Genomic DNA, 17,812 nt, shown 5'->3' with positions numbered 1-17,812 from the left:
TAATATATATATACACACATATAGATATATACATTTGGAGGTGCCCTATTTCCCATCTCATAACTTATTTGAGGAAGTACAGCCTAGTAATGTGTGGGCTTGGGTTTGAGTTTTTAAAGAAAGCACTGAGCCTTCAATGACCTTCCTGTACATGTAAAAGCACTCCTGACTGCCTGGCAGCAGTTGGACCTCAGAATGTGGATTGTGCCTTCACCCTGGAATGTTTGTGCCCTATCACCGTGGTGATGGGATTAGGGATCTCCTGCCCTTGGTCCTAAGTGCCACTGTCTGTGCTGAGTTTTTCAAAGCTCAGAGCAGATTGAACCTTTTTTGGTTTCATTTTCCCTGATTTTGATTTTTTAAATGTGGAAACTGTGTTGCTGCATTCAAGGTATGTTCAAACTGGCCTGTCAAATGGAAACTCTTCAAATTATTAGTCAGAGCTTTCCAAATATGTTATTTAAAACATTATCTTCTGTATTTTCCATATGCAGTTACCAATATGTTTCATGATTATGTTTTATTCCTCAATTTATATGTTTGATTGTTGTACCAAGCAGAGTACCTTTGAAATTTTTCATCATTTAAAAAATATGTATCTTGGCTCAGGCCTCTAATCCCAGCTCTTTGGGAGGCCAAGGCAAGAGGATCACAACGTGAAGGGATCAAGACCATCCTGGCCAATACAGTGAAATCCTGTCTCTACTAAAACTAACAAAAATCAGCAAGGCATGGTGGCAGCTGGAGTAGTCCCAGTATGGTGTAGTCCCAGCTACCTGGAAGCTGAGGCAGGACAATCGCTTGAACCCATGAGGCAGAGGTTGCAGTGAGCCAAGATGGTGCCAATGCACCCCAGTGTGTGCAACAGAACAAGACTCTGTCGAAAAACAATTATATATTTAATATATATTATATATATGCATTATATATTATATAATATATCTGTAATATGTAGTATATAATATAAAATAGCTCATAATATACATAAAAAATATGTCATATTATTTATAATGCATATTATATATATTAAATATTACATATATATAATATAAAATACATATTATATGACACATATAATATATAATATATAATCTATATTATATGACACATATAATATATAATATATAATCTATATTATATGACTTATATGTTACACATAATATATACTATTTATATTACATATAATATACATGATATATGTATTATATACTATATATAATGTATATTATATATGTATTATATACTATATATAATGTATATTATATATGTATTATATACTATATGTAATGTATATTATATATGTATTATATACTATATGTAATGTATATTATATATGTATTATATACTATATATAATGTATATTATATATGTATTATATACTATATATAATGTATATTACATATGTATTATATACTATATATAATGTATATTACATATGTATTATATATAATATATGTAATATGTGTATTAAATGTTTTACCTAATATATAATATGTGAATTTTATAATGATCTATAATATATATTGTATTTTATGACAAGTATATGTTATACATAGCATAATATATATTATATATTATATATAATAGAATATATATATTAAATATTAAATATATCATATATAAAATATATAATATATATATCGTGTATGTGATATGTTAAAATATATGATATATTATAAAATATTTAAATTATGAAATATATGATATGTAAACAATGTATTATAAGTAATATATATCATCTGTCATAAATATACTATATGACATATAATATATAACATATGATATATATAATATAATGTATGATGTATATTATATGATACAAGGTATATAATATGTTATATGATATACATTATATAGTATATGTGATATGTTTTATGATATATTATATATATTTTATAACATGATATATACTATATAATGTATGATATATATTACATTGAATATATGACATATATTATTGATAATAAATGATATGTAACATATAATATATGATATATAACATATATGATATATATTACATGAAATATAAGATATATGTAATATATGATAGATTTTATATATAATATATGATATAAAATACATGATACATGTTATGTATGATTTATGAAATATATATGTTATATATTATATATAATATATAATATTCTATTATATATGATTATATTATATGTTATATATAAAATATTTTAATAAATGATATATATTATATCATAAAATATTATATATAATATATCATAATCTGTTATGTATTATATTATATTATTAAACATAAAGAAATATATTACATATTTTATCTAATATATGTCACATATTATTATAAAATATATAATATTTTGGTATAATATATAATGTTATATAATATATAAAATCTAATATATAATATATATTTTATACTAATATATTACATATTACATATAATATATTACATATTATATGTAATATGTAATACATTACATATTATATAGTAAAGATTATATATTATACATATGATATTCCACATTATATAATATGTATTTTATATATTATATATTATTATAGTATATATAATTATATATACAATTGTACAATTATATATAATTATATATTATGTTATATGTAATAATTATATATTACATGCATTATATAGTATATAATAATAACATATCATTATATATTATACGTAATACATTATATATAATATAAAGATTTAGGATGTAAAATAAAATTATATATATGTTATACATATTATATAAGTTATATATATTACATTATATAAATAATATATATATATACACACATATATATATACATTTGGGGGTGCCCTGTTTCCCATCTCATAACTTATTTGAAGAAGTATAGCCTAGTAATGTGTAGGCTTGGGATTCAGTTTTTAAACAAAACACTGAGCCTTCAATTACCTTCCTGTACATGTAAAGGCACTCCTGATTGCCTGGCAGCAGTTGGACCTCACAATGTGGATTGTGCCTTCACCCTGGAATGTTTGTGCCCTATCACCGTGGTGATGGGATTAGGGATCTCCCGCCCTTGCTCCTAAGTGCCACTGTCTGTGCTGAGTTTTTCAAAGCTCAGAGCAGATTGAAACTTTTTTGGTTTCATTTTCCCTGGTTTTGATTTTTCAAATGTGGAACCTGTGTTGCTGCATTCAAGGTATGTTCAAACTGGCCTGTCAAATGCAAACTCTTCAAATTATTAGTCAGAGCTTTCCAAATATGTTATTTAAAACATTATCTTCTGTATTTTCCATATGCAGTTATCAATATGTTTCATGGTTATGTTTTATTCCTCAATTTATATGTTTGACTGTTGTACCAAGCAGAGTACCTTTGAAATTTTTCTTCATTTAAAAAATATGTATCTTGGCTAAGGCCTCTAATCCCAGCACTTTGGGAGGCCAAGGCAAGAGGATCACAACGTGAGGAGATCAAGACCATCCTGGCCAATACAGTGAAATCCTGTCTCTACTAAAACTAAAAATTCAGCCACGTATGGTGGCAGCTGGAGTAGTCCCAGTATGGTGTACTCCCAGCTACCTGGGAGGCTGAGGCAGGACAATCGCTTGAACCCGTGAGGCAGAGATTGCAGTGAGCCAAGATGGTGCCAATGCACACCAGTTTGTGAAACAGAACAAGACTCTCTCTAAAAACAATTACATATATAATATATATTATATATATGCATTACGTATTGTATAATATATCTGTAGTATATAATATATAATATCTAATAATACACATAAAAATATGTCATATTACATATATTATATATTATATATATTATATATTACATATAATATATAATATATAATGTATGACATTATATATTACATATATATTATTTATATAACATATATATATTATATATTTTATCTAATATATGTGTATTGTATAATGATATATAAAATATATTATAGTTTATGTCATGTATATTTTTATATATATATTATATATATTATATATTTTATATATATAAGATATATATTATATATATTATACATATATTGTATAAAATAGATTATACATATTATATATTAAATATATCATATATAAAATATATAAAATATACATTATATATATTATATGTATAACAAAATATATAATATATAATATTAAAATTATAGATTATATGATAAGTAAATAATATAGGTAATATATACCGACTAAAATATAATATGTGACATATGTTATATAACATAAGATATATATAATATAATGTATGATGTCTATTATATGATATATGGTATATAGTATGATATATGATATATATTATGTAATATATGCTATATATTATTTAATATAGTCTATATATTATAACATATGCTATATATTATATAATGTATGATATATTTTACCTTGAACATATGATATATATTATTGATAATATATGATAGGTAACATAAAATATATGATAGATATTACATAAAATGTATCATATATTTAATATATTATACATATTATATATAACATGATATTTATACATCTTACAAAAAATATCAATGTACACAAAACATATATTATATATTGTACATAACATATGAAATTACACAAAATATATGTTATATAGTGTACATAAAATATCAAAGTACACAAAATAGGTATTGTACATAAAATATCAAAGAAAAAAATATATATTATATGTTGTACATAAAATATGAAAGTACACCAACTATATGTTATATATTTTCCATAAAATATCAAAGTACACAAACTATATATTATATATTGTACATAAAATTTCAAAATACACAAACTATATCTAATATACAGTACATAAAATACCGAAGTACACACAATATTTCTTATATATTGTACACAAAATATGAAAGTACACAAACCATATCTTATATATTGTTAATACAATATCAAAGTACACAAACTATATCTTATATATTGTACATAAAATATCAAAGTAGGCAAACTATATCTTACATGTTGTGCATAAAATATCAAAGTAAACAAACTATATCTTATATAGTATACATAACATATGACAGTACACAAGCTATATCTTATATGATGTACATAAAATTTCAAAGCACACAAGCTATATCTGATATACTGTACATAAAATATCAAAGTACAAAAACTATAATTACTATATTGTACATAAAACATCAAAGTACACAAAGTATATCTTATATACTGTACATAAAATAGCAAAGTACACAAAATGTATCTTATATATTGTGCATAAAATAAAAAAGTACTCAAAATACATCTTATATATTTAACATAAAATACCGAAGTACACAATATATATCTTATATATTCTACCTAAAATACCAAAGTACACAAATTATATCTTATATATTGTACATAAAATATCAAACTACACAAAATGTATCTTATATATTGTACATAGAATATCAAACTGCACAATATATACGATATATATGATATATAACATATAACATATATTTATGATATATAACCTATCATGTACAATATGTATAACATAAAATGTTTGATATATGTAATGTATGATACATATTATATATAATATATGATATTTGTATACAGTACATAAAATATCAAGGTACACAACATTTTATATATTATACATAAAATATAAGAGTATACAAAATATTTATTATATATTGTACATAAAATATCAACGTACACAAAACATATATTATGTATTGTACATAAGATATCAAACTACACAAAACATATATTTTATATTGTACATAAAATATCAAAGTACACTAAATATATAATATATTGTACATAAAGTATCAAAGTAGACAAAATATATATTTTATATTTTACATAAAATATCAAAGTACAAACAATAGATATTATAAATTGTATATAAAATATCAAAGTACATAAAATGCTTATTAAATATTGCACATAAAATTTCAAAGAACACAAAATATATATTACATATTCTACATAAAATATCAAAGTATAAAAAATATATGTTATATATTGTGTATAAAATATCAAATACATGAAATGTATATTATATACTGTACATAAAATATCAAAGCACACAAAATGCATATTATATATTGTAGATAAAATATCAAAGTACACAAAATAAATATTATATATTCTACATAAAATATCAAAGTACACAAAATATATTTTATATACTGTATATAAAATATGAAAGTACACAAAATATATATTATATATTGAACATAAAATATGAAAGTACACAAGATATGTATTATATATTGTACATAAAGTATCAAAAATTACCCAAAATATGTATTATATATTGTATATAATATATCAAAGTACAGAAAATATTATATATTTAATTAGAATATCAAAAATTTCACAAAATGTATATTATATATTGTACATAAAATATCAAAATACCAAAAATATATATTATATAATTTACTTACAAAACGAAATTGCACAAAATATACATTACATAGTGTTTAATATTTGAAAGTACACAAAATATATTTTTATGTATTGTTCATAAAATATCAAAGTACACAAATATAATATATTTTGCATAAAATATCAAATAAAACAAAATATATATTAAATATTGCACATAAAATATCAACATTCAACAAATATGTATTACATTCTCTATATAAAATATCTTAGTACATCAAATGAATATTATATACTGTACATAAAATATCAAAGGACACCAAATATATATTATATACTGTACATAAAATATCAAAGTGCACCAAACATATATTATATGCACTACATAAAATATCAAAATAAACCAAATATATATTATATACTGTACATAAAATATCAAAATACACCAAATTCATATTATAAACTGAACATAAAATAAAGTACACCAACTATATTGTATAGTGTACATAAAATATCAAAGTACACCAAACATATACTATATACTCTACATAAAATATCAAAGTAAACTATATATTATATAGTGTACATAAAATATAAAAGTACACCAAACATCTATTTTATAATTTACATAAAATGTGAAAAAACACAAAATATATAATATATACTGTACATAAAATATCAAAGTACACCAAATATATACTATATACTGTACGTAAAATATCAAAGCACACAAAGTATATATTATATACTGTACAAAAAATATCAAATTACACAAAATATATATTATATACTGTATATAAAATATCAAAGTACTCCAAATATATATTATATACTGTACATATAATATGAAAGTACACCAAATATATATTATATACTGTACATAAAATGTCAAATTTCACCAAATATGTATTATATATTGTGCATAAAATATCAAATTTCAAAAATATATATTATATACTCTACATAAAATCTCAAATTTCACCAAATATATATTATATACTGTACCTAAAATATCAAATTTCACCAAATATATATTGCATACTTGACATAAAGTGTCAAATTTCACCAAATATATATTATATACCGTACATAAAATATCAAATTTCACCAAATATATATTACATACTTTAAATAAAATATCAAATTTCACCAAATATTTATTATATAATGTACATATACTATCAAATTTCACTAAATATATATTATATACTGTATATAAAATATCAAAGTACACCAAATATATATTATACACTGTGCATATAATATGAAAGTACACCAAATATATACTATATACTGTACATAAAATATCAAAATTCACCAAATATATATTATATACTGTACATAAAATGTCAAATTTCACCAAATATATATTATATACTCTACATAAAATATCAAATTTCACCGAATATATATTATATACTGTACAAAGAATATCAAACAACACCAAATATATATTATGTACTGTACATAAAATATCAAATTTCACCAAATATTTATTACATACAGTACATAAAATATCAAAGTACACCAAATATATATTATACTCTGTACATCAAATATCAAATTGCACCAAATATATATTATGTACTGTACATAAAATATCAAATTTCACCAAATATATATTATATACTGTATATAAAATATCAAATTAAACCTAATATATACTATATACTGTACATAGAATAACAAACTACACCAAATATATATTATATACTGTACATAATATATCAAATTTCACCAAATTTATACTGTATACCGTACACAAAATCTCAAATTTCACCAAATATATATTATATACTGTACACAAAATATCAACTTTCACCAAATATATATTTTCTGCAGTACATAAAATATCAAATTTCATCAAAAATATACTATATACTGTACATAAAATAACAAATTTCACCAAATATATATTATGTACTGAACATATAATATCAAATTTCCTCAAATATATATTATATACTGTACATAAAATATCAAATTTCACCAAATATATAATATATACCGTACAATAAATATCAAACTACACCAAATATATAAGATATATTGTACATAAAATATCAAAGTACACCAAATATATATTATATACTGTACAAAAAATATCAAAGTACACCAAATGAATATTATATAAGGTACATAAAATATCAAATTTCACCAAATATATATTATATACTGTACATAAAATATCAAATTTCACCAAACCTTTATTATATACTGTACATAAAATATCAAATTTAACCAAATATACATTATGTTCTGTACATAAAATATGAAATTTCTTCAAATACATATTATATATTGTACATAAAATATCAAATTTCACAAATATATATTATATACTGTACATAAAATGTCAGATTTCACCAAATATATATTATATACCGTACCTAAAATATCAAATTTCACCAAATATATATTATATACCGTACATAAAATCTCAAATTTCACCAAATACATATTATATACCATACCTAAAATATCAAATTTCACCAAATATATATTACATACTTTACATAAAATGTCATATTTCACCAAACATATATTATATACTGTACCAAAAATATCAAATTTCACCAAATATATATTACATACTTTACATAAAATATCAAATTTCGCCAAATATTTATTATATACTCTACATAAAATATCAAATTTCACTAAATATATATTATATACTGTATATAAAATATCAATGTACACCAAATATATATTATATACTGCACATATAATATGAAAGTACACCAAATATATATTACATACTGTACATAAAATATCAAATTTCACCAAATATATATTATATACTGTGCATAAAATACCAAATTTCACCAAATATATATTATATACTGTACATAAAATATAAATTTCACCAAATATACATTACATACTTTACATAAAGTGTCAAATTTCACCAAATACATATTATATACCGTACATAAAATATCAAATTTCACCAAATATATATTACATACTTTACATAAAATATCAAATTTTGCCAAATATTTATTATATACTGTACATAAAATAGCAAATTTCACTAAATATATATTATATACTGTATATAAAATATCAAATTACACCAAATATATATTATATACTGTACATATAATATGAAAGTACACCAAATATATATTATATACTGTACATATAATATGAAAGTAAACCAAATATATATTATATACTGTACATGAAATATGAAATTTCACCAAATATGTATTATATACCGTACAAGAAATATCAAACTACACCTAATATATATGATATACTGTACATAAAATATCAAAGTACACCAAATATATATTATATACTGCACAAAAAATATCAAAGTACACCAAATATATGTTATATACTGTACATAAAATATCAAATTTCACCAAATATATATTATATACTGTACATAGAATATCAAACGACAAATATATATTATGTACTGTACATAAAATATCAAATTTCACCAAACATTTATTATATACAGTACATAAAATATCAAAGTTCACCAAATATATATTATACACAGTACATCAAACGTCAAATTTCACCAAACATATATTATGTACTGTACATAAAATATCAAATTTCTTCAAATATATGTTATATATTGTATATAAAATATCAAATTTAACAAATATATATTATTTACTATACATATAATCTCAAATTTCAACAAATGTATATTATATACCGTACCTAAAATATCAAATTTCACCAACTATATATTATATACTGTACATAGAATATCAAATCACACCAAATATATATTATGTACTGTACATAAAATATGAAATTTCACCAAATACTTATTATATACAGTACATAAAATATCAAAGTACACCAAATATATATTATATACTGTACATATAATATGAAAGTACACCAAATATATATTATATACTGTACATATAATATGAAAGTACACCAAACATATATACTGTACATAAACTATCAAATTTCACCAAATATATATTATGTACTGTTCTTAAAATATGAAATTTAACCAAATATATATTATGTATTGTACATAAAGTATCAAACTTCACCAAATATATAGTATATACTGTACATAAAATATCAAAATACACCAAATTCATATTATAAACTGAACATAAAATAAAGTACACCAACTATATTGTATAGTGTACATAAAATATCAAAGTACACCAAACATATACTATATACTCTACATAAAATATCAAAGTAAACTATATATTATATAGTGTACATAAAATATAAAAGTACACCAAACATCTATTTTATAATTTACATAAAATGTGAAAAAACACAAAATATATAATATATACTGTACATAAAATATCAAAGTACACCAAATATATACTATATACTGTACGTAAAATATCAAAGCACACAAAGTATATATTATATACTGTACAAAAAATATCAAATTACACAAAATATATATTATATACTGTATATAAAATATCAAAGTACTCCAAATATATATTATATACTGTACATATAATATGAAAGTACACCAAATATATATTATATACTGTACATAAAATGTCAAATTTCACCAAATATGTATTATATATTGTGCATAAAATATCAAATTTCAAAAATATATATTATATACTCTACATAAAATCTCAAATTTCACCAAATATATATTATATACTGTACCTAAAATATCAAATTTCACCAAATATATATTGCATACTTGACATAAAGTGTCAAATTTCACCAAATATATATTATATACCGTACATAAAATATCAAATTTCACCAAATATATATTACATACTTTAAATAAAATATCAAATTTCACCAAATATTTATTATATAATGTACATATACTATCAAATTTCACTAAATATATATTATATACTGTATATAAAATATCAAAGTACACCAAATATATATTATACACTGTGCATATAATATGAAAGTACACCAAATATATACTATATACTGTACATAAAATATCAAAATTCACCAAATATATATTATATACTGTACATAAAATGTCAAATTTCACCAAATATATATTATATACTCTACATAAAATATCAAATTTCACCGAATATATATTATATACTGTACAAAGAATATCAAACAACACCAAATATATATTATGTACTGTACATAAAATATCAAATTTCACCAAATATTTATTACATACAGTACATAAAATATCAAAGTACACCAAATATATATTATACTCTGTACATCAAATATCAAATTTCACCAAATATATATTATGTACTGTACATAAAATATCAAATTTCACCAAATATATATTATATACTGTATATAAAATATCAAATTAAACCTAATATATACTATATACTGTACATAGAATAACAAACTACACCAAATATATATTATATACTGTACATAATATATCAAATTTCACCAAATTTATACTGTATACCGTACACAAAATCTCAAATTTCACCAAATATATATTATATACTGTACACAAAATATCAACTTTCACCAAATATATATTTTGTGCAGTACATAAAATATCAAATTTCATCAAAAATATACTATATACTGTACATAAAATAACAAATTTCACCAAATATATATTATGTACTGAACATAAAATATCAAATTTCCTCAAATATATATTATATACTGTACATAAAATATCAAATTTCACCAAATATATAATATATACCGTACAATAAATATCAAACTACACCAAATATATAAGATATATTGTACATAAAATATCAAAGTACACCAAATATATATTATACACTGTGCATATAATATGAAAGTACACCAAATATATACTATATACTGTACATAAAATATCAAAATTCACCAAATATATATTATATACTGTACATAAAATGTCAAATTTCACCAAATATATATTATATACTCTACATAAAATATCAAATTTCACCGAATATATATTATATACTGTACAAAGAATATCAAACAACACCAAATATATATTATGTACTGTACATAAAATATCAAATTTCACCAAATATTTATTACATACAGTACATAAAATATCAAAGTACACCAAATATATATTATACTCTGTACATCAAATATCAAATTGCACCAAATATATATTATGTACTGTACATAAAATATCAAATTTCACCAAATATATATTATATACTGTATATAAAATATCAAATTAAACCTAATATATACTATATACTGTACATAGAATAACAAACTACACCAAATATATATTATATACTGTACATAATATATCAAATTTCACCAAATTTATACTGTATACCGTACACAAAATCTCAAATTTCACCAAATATATATTATATACTGTACACAAAATATCAACTTTCACCAAATATATATTTTGTGCAGTACATAAAATATCAAATTTCATCAAAAATATACTATATACTGTACATAAAATAACAAATTTCACCAAATATATATTATGTACTGAACATAAAATATCAAATTTCCTCAAATATATATTATATACTGTACATAAAATATCAAATTTCACCAAATATATAATATATACCATACAATAAATATCAAACTACACCAAATATATAAGATATATTGTACATAAAATATCAAAGTACACCAAATATATATTATATACTGTACAAAAAATATCAAAGTACACCAAATGAATATTATATAAGGTACATAAAATATCAAATTTCACCAAATATATATTATATACTGTACATAAAATATCAAATTTCACCAAACCTTTATTATATACTGTACATAAAATATCAAATTTAACCAAATATACATTATGTTCTGTACATAAAATATGAAATTTCTTCAAATACATATTATATATTGTACATAAAATATCAAATTTCACAAATATATATTATATACTGTACATAAAATGTCAGATTTCACCAAATATATATTATATACCGTACCTAAAATATCAAATTTCACCAAATATATATTATATACCGTACATAAAATCTCAAATTTCACCAAATACATATTATATACCATACCTAAAATATCAAATTTCACCAAATATATATTACATACTTTACATAAAATGTCATATTTCACCAAACATATATTATATACTGTACCAAAAATATCAAATTTCACCAAATATATATTACATACTTTACATAAAATATCAAATTTCGCCAAATATTTATTATATACTCTACATAAAATATCAAATTTCACTAAATATATATTAAATACTGTATATAAAATATCAATGTACCCCAAATATATATTATATACTGCACATATAATATGAAAGTACACCAAATATATATTTCATACTGTACATAAAATATCAAATTTCACCAAATATATATTATATACTGTGCATAAAATACCAAATTTCACCAAATATATATTATATACTGTACATAAAATATAAATTTCACCAAATATACATTACATACTTTACATAAAGTGTCAAATTTCACCAAATACATATTATATACCGTACATAAAATATCAAATTTCACCAAATATATATTACATACTTTACATAAAATATCAAATTTTGCCAAATATTTATTATATACTGTACATAAAATAGCAAATTTCACTAAATATATATTATATACTGTATATAAAATATCAAATTACACCAAATATATATTATATACTGTACATATAATATGAAAGTACACCAAATATATATTATATACTGTACATATAATATGAAAGTAAACCAAATATATATTATATACTGTACATGAAATATGAAATTTCACCAAATATGTATTATATACCGTACAAGAAATATCAAACTACACCTAATATATATGATATACTGTACATAAAATATCAAAGTACACCAAATATATATTATATACTGCACAAAAAATATCAAAGTACACCAAATATATGTTATATACTGTACATAAAATATCAAATTTCACCAAATATATATTATATACTGTACATAGAATATCAAACGACAACAAATATATATTATGTACTGTACATAAAATATCAAATTTCACCATTTATTATATACAGTACATAAAATATCAAAGTTCACCAAATATATATTATACACTATACATCAAATGTCAAATTTCACCAAACATATATTATGTACTGTACATAAGATATCAAATTTCTTCAAATATATGTTATATATTGTACATAAAATATCAAATTTCACAAATATATATTATATACTATACATATACTCTCAAATTTTATCAAATGTATATTATATACCGTACCTAAAATATCAAATTTCACCAAATATATATTACATACTTCACATAAAGTGTCAAATTTCAACAAATATATATTATATACCGTACATAAAATATCAAATTTCACCAAATTTATATTACATACTTTACATAAAATATCAAATTTCGCCAAATATTTATTATATACTGTACATAAAATATCAAATTTCACTAAATATATATTATATACTGTATATAAAATATAAAATACACCAAATATATATTATATACTGTACATATAATACGAAAGTACACCAAATATATATTATATACTGCACATAAAATATGAAATTTCACCAAATATATATTATATACTGTACATAAAATATCAAATTTCACCAAATATATATTATATACTGTACATAAAATATCAAATTTCACCAAATATATATTATATACTGTACATAAAATATCAAATTTCACCAAATATATATTATATACTGTACTTAGTATATCAAATCACACCAAATATATATTATGTACTGTACATAAAATATGAAATTCCACCAAATATTTATTATATACAGTACATAAAATATCAAAGTACACCAAATATATATTATACACTGTACTTCAAATATCAAATTTCACCAAATATATATTATGTACTGTTCATAAAATATGAAATTTAACCAAATATATATTATATATTGTACATAAAATATCAAACTACACCAAATATATAGCATATACAGTACAAAAAATATCAAACTACACCAAATATATATTATATACTGTACATAAAATATCAAATTTCACCAAATTTATATTGTATACCGTACACAAAATATCAAATTTCATCAAATATATATTACAGACTGTACACAAAATATCAAATTTCACCAAATATATATTATATACTGTGCATAAAATATCAAATTTCACCAAAAATATACTATATAGTGTACATAAAAGAACAAATTTCACCATATATATATTATGTACTGAACATAAAATATCAAATTTCTTCAAATATATATTATATACAGTACATGAAATATCAAATTTCACCAAATATGTATTATATACCGTACAAGAAATATCAATCTACACCAAATATGTATGATATACTGTACATAAAATATCAAATTTCACCAAATATATATTATATAATGTACATAAAATATCAAATTTCACCAAATATATATTATATACTGTAAATAAAATATCAAATTTCACCAAATATATGTTATATACTGTACTTAGAATATCAAATGACACCAAATATATATTATGTACTGTACATAAAATATCAAATTTCACCAAATATTTATTATATACAGTACTTAAAATATCAAGGTACACCAAATATATATTATACACTATACCTCAAATATCAAATTTCACCAAATATATATTATGTACTGTTCATAAAATATGAAATTTAACCAAATATATATTATATATTATACATAAAATATCAAACTACACAAAATATATAGTATATACTGTACATAAAATATCAAACTACACCAAATATATATTATATACTGTACACAAAATCTCAAATTTCACCAAATATATATTACATACTTTACCTAAAGTGTCAAATTTCACCAATTATATATTATATACCGTACTTAAAATATCAAATTTCACCAAATATATATTATATACTGTATATAAAATATCAAAGTACACCAAATATATATTATATACTGTACATATAATATGAAAGTACACCAAGTATATATTATATACTGTACATATAATATAAAAGTACACCAAATATATAATATATACTGTACATGAAATATCAAATTTCACCAAATATGTATTATATACCGTACAATAAATATCAAACTACACCTAATATATATGATACACTGTACATAAAATGTCAAAGTACACCAAATATATATTATATACTGTACAAAAAATATCAAAGTACACCAAATATATATTATATGCTGTACATGAAATATCAAATTTCACCAAACATTTATTATATACAGTACATAAAATATCAAAGTTCACCAAATATATATTATACACTATACATCAAATGTCAAATTTCACCAAACATATATTATGTACTGTACATAAAATATCAAATTTCTTCAAATATATGTTATATATTGTACATAAAATATCAAATTTCACAAATATATACTATACATATAATCTCAAATTTCACCAAATGTATATTATATACCGTACCTAAAATATCAAATTTCACCAAATATATATTACATACTTTACATAAAGTGTCAAATTTAACCAAATATATATTATATACCGTACATAAAATATCAAATTTCACCAAATTTATATTACATACTTTACATAAAATATCAAATTTCGCCAAATATTTATTATATACTGTACATAAAATATCAAATTTCACTAAATCTATATTATATACTGTATATAAAATATCAAAGTACACCAAATATATATTATATACTGTACATATAATATGAAAGTACACCTAAAATATATTATATACTGTACATAAAATATCAAATTTCACCAAGTATATATTATATACTGTACATAAAATATCAAATTTCACCAAATATATATTATATACTGTACATAAAATATCAAATTACACCAAATATATATTATATACTGTACATAAAATATCAAATTTCATCAAATATATATTATATACTGTACATAGAATATCAAATCACACCAAATATATATTATGTACTGTACATAAAATATGAAATTTCACCAAATATTTATTATATACAGTACATAAAATATCAAAGTACACCAAATATATATTATATACTGTACATATAATATGAAAGTACACCAAATATATATTATATACTGTACATATAATATGAAAGTACACCAAATATATATTATATATTGTACATAAACTATCAAATTTCACCAAATATATATTATGTACTGTTCATAAAATATGAAATTTAACCAAATATATATTATATAATGTACATAAAATATCAAACTACACCAAATATATAGTATATACTGTACATAAAATATCAAACTACACCAAATATATATTATATACTGTACACAAAATATCAAATTTCACCAAATTTATATTGTATACCGTATACAAAATATCAAATTTCACCAAATATTTATTATATACAGTACATAAAATATCAAAGTTCACCAGATATATATTATACACTGTACATCAAATGTCAAATTTCACCAAATATATATTACATACTTTACATAAAATATCAAATTTCGTCAAATATTTATTATATACTGTACATAAAATATCAAATTTCACTAAATATATATTATATACTGTACATAAAATATCAAAGTACACCAAATATATATTATATACTGTAGATATAATATGAAAGTACACCAAATATATATTATATACAGTACATAAAA

This window comes from Gorilla gorilla, chromosome 22 (assembly GCF_029281585.2).
Source record: "Gorilla gorilla gorilla isolate KB3781 chromosome 22, NHGRI_mGorGor1-v2.1_pri, whole genome shotgun sequence".
NCBI classification, from domain to species: Eukaryota; Metazoa; Chordata; class Mammalia; order Primates; family Hominidae; genus Gorilla; species Gorilla gorilla.
This window is presented reverse-complemented; position numbering follows the sequence as displayed.